We start from the raw sequence: 3,460 nt of genomic DNA on the forward strand, positions 1-3,460 counted from the left end.
ATTAAATAAAACATTAGTTTACATCGTGAATGTCATCTTAAAGATTTATTGCTGCCGGTAAGCCTGAGTTGTATAAAGCTGTCTCCATACAAATACTAGCAGCAGAGGTGATGAATTCTGTTTAAACCCAAACCATACTGTTCAGGATTGAAATGTAAACCACGYTTTGATTACATCTTTTGTTTTAAGTGAAAATATCCTCCTCCAYCTCTAGCAATAAGGAAAATACACTCAAATGGAAACAGCAGAATCTAACATAACTTTAGATCTTTTTAATCAYGGAAAGAAGAATAAAAGGATGGGGAGTGCCGCCGCATCTAAAGAAGGGAAAGGAGGTACGGTTTCTTCATTTGTCTCCTCCCACTGATATTGCTTTCTATAACTTAGACTGTGCAATCTCTGGGAAGGGACTGCTATAGTTTTGGACAGTATCTTTATCCCTGAAAAATACCAGAGATCRGGCAACTAAAATGAAGATTAGTAAGAACTTTAAGCAGAAACTTAGGTTGGATGCTTAAGGAAACTCCTTTGGTAAAAGACTGCAAGGACAATATGAATATTTCCTCGTAGGTGATGGTTTTGGAGCGGAGACTCGCGCCGTGAGACCTTTCCAAGAGGAGCTAAACCGGCACCCCAAAGCCATGTAGTGCAGGGCACCCAAGCAGGGCGAGCGAGACACCCCCAGGCGCAGGCAGCATAAACACAGCAGGGGCAGAGTCAGCAGGGGAAGGTGGCCCAAGCTCCCCACCTGCAAAAGCTGCCCCCAAGGAGCACGAGTGACCAGCGCGTGGCGTGGCAGTTAGCACAGCAATGTGCGCAGGAAGGGGGTGCAGCAGCCAGCTCCCCGGCGCACCCACTATGGCAATCACTCATCTAAGGGCCACGTTAGCACTCCCTAAGGAGAGAGGCACCCACACTGAGCAACTGGTTAGTTAAGCGTGCAACTATCCAGGTGTCGGGCTGCAAGGAGTGCCACAGCCTGATACTTTCTATGGGGGACAAGTGTGTGAGGTGTGAGCAGGTGGAGGACCTGCTCTGCATGGTAGCTGAGCTAAAAGAGGAGGCTGAAAAGCTAAGGAGTGTCTGTAAGTCAGGGAGAAACAGCAGCAGGCACCAGGAAGTGCCCMACAAAAAGTTTCAACAGGTTCCATCCCCCAGCCAACACAAAAAGAAAGAAAACAGTGCAGGAATATATGGATAAAAGTCCACACTTGAGGTCRTAGAAGAAAACCTTCTCCCGTCTCACCCTACTAGGTACCCCTGGCCAACAGGTATGAGGCCCTGGAGGAGGCAGGGCAATCAGTGGACAGTGAGGGAGTGGGTCCTTCCCCTCCAAAAATGATATTGCAGTYGGGAAGGCAAACCATATATATTGTCACCAGGGGCAGGAGGGWGAAAAGGGGGGTTATCATCGTGGGAGATTGTCTGATTCAGGGAACAGAGGGTCCGATAACTAAACCTGACCCTTCCTTAAGAGAAGTCTGTTGCCTTCATGGGGCCCGGATTATGGATGTCACCAAGCAACTTCCCAGTCTGGTTTGACCCACAGACTATTTATTATCCATTGATGGTCCTACATGCGGGAGGAGAGGAAGCAGCAATGCGTATCCTGAGGGCAATCAAAATGGACWTTAAAGAATTGGACTGGATGATCAGAAATTCAGGCGCGCAGGTCACTTTCTGTTCTGTTCTTCCCAGCACTGCCAGCAATATAGAAAGGAATAGCAGGGTACTGTCCTTCAACACATGGCTCCATAGCTGGTGTCATCACCACAACTTTGGTTTATTCGGTAACAGGGAGACTTAYGTGGCACCCAGCATGATGGTATCCAATGGGATCCATCTTTCTCAAAAGAGGGAAGAGAGCGCTGGGTCATGAGCTAGCAGAGMTCATCGAGAGGGCTTTAAACTAGATTTGAGGGAGGAGGGGGATATCAATGAGGCAGCAGATGAGATGGTAGCTGATGGCCTGTSATGCCACTCACAGCAGCCTAATGCCATAGCCTGTGAGGGACGCTCTGAGACTGAAGAGGCCAAATGGCAAAATATGAGAACTTCTGGAAGCCCACATGGTCAGGTTGCAGCTGCCCCGACAAGAATAAGAGGCACACTGGGAGCCCAACTCAAATGCCTCTATGTAAACACACACGGCATGAGGAATAAACATGGGGAATTGGAGATTTGTGTGCAGTTGCAGGACCATGATCTCATTGCAATTACTGAGACATGGTGGGACAGCTCTCATGACWGGAATGTGGCCATGGAGGGCTACAGGCTTTTCAGGAAGGACAGGCCAGGAAGGCTAGGTGGCGGAGTTGTTCTTCAYGTAAGAGAGCAACTGGAATATATGGAGCTCAGTATAGGAGAGGACTGAGCACAGGTCAAGASCCTGTGGGTGAGGATTAAAGGGCAGGCCAACARRAGCAACACAATCATGGGAGTTTAATAAAGGCCTCCTAACCAGGAAGAGGAAGTGGATGAGGCCTTCTAGAGGCAGCTACGAGAAGCCTCCTGATTACAGGCCATGGTCCTCATGGGGSACTTTAACCACCCTGATACCTGCTGGGATATCTATACAGCCAGGAACAGACAGTCCAGGAGGTTCCTGCAGAATGTTGCACATAACTTCTTGATGCAGGCGGTTGATGAGCCAACCAGGGAAGGGGCACTGCTAGACCTGATATTAACAAACATAGATAATCTAGTTGGAAATGTGAGGGTTGGAGGCAGTCCTGGCTGCAATGATCATGAGATAACTGGAATTCATAATCCTGCGTGGAGGAAGCTGGGCAAGAATTAGGATTGCAGCCCTGGACTTCAAGAAAGCCAACTTTGAGCTCTTCAGGGAGCATCATGGAGCAGTCCCCTGGGTTAGGGTCCTAGAAGGGAAGGTGGTTCAGCTAATACTCAAGCACCACTTTCTCCAAGCTCAGGATCAGTGCATTCCTACAAGAAAGAAGTTGAGTAATGGGGGGCAGGAGACCTGTATGGATGGACAAGGAGCTAATGGGTAAACTTAATGAGAAAAAGAGAACATACATCGTGTGGAAGAAACATAGGAAGTTCTATCTGCATGTGAGAAAGAACTTCACTGTGAGGGTGACAAAGCACTGGMACAGGCTGCCCAGGGAGTTTGTGGAGTCTCCTTCTCTGGAGATCTTCCAAACCTGCCTGGATGCCGCCCTGTGCCCCGTGCTCTAGGTATCCCTGCGTGTACAGAGGGTTTGGACTAGATGATCTCTACAGGTCCCTGCTAACCTTAACCATTCTGTGAATCTCTATGAATCTAAATTGCAGGATTTCCCCTCCTTTATTTACTATGATAATGGCCACAGAGAAAACTACCTTCCTAGGTATGTAAGTAGCAACTCCTAGGTATATAAGTAGTAAGTTCCATAGTAATCTCTTCAACACTAACACAAAATTCAAGTATGATTGGGGAAGGGCTGCCTTTATGAAA

Source organism: Nothoprocta perdicaria, unplaced genomic scaffold, assembly GCF_003342845.1.
Source record: "Nothoprocta perdicaria isolate Ctin4 unplaced genomic scaffold, notPer1 scaffold_749, whole genome shotgun sequence".
Taxonomy (NCBI): Eukaryota; Metazoa; Chordata; class Aves; order Tinamiformes; family Tinamidae; genus Nothoprocta; species Nothoprocta perdicaria.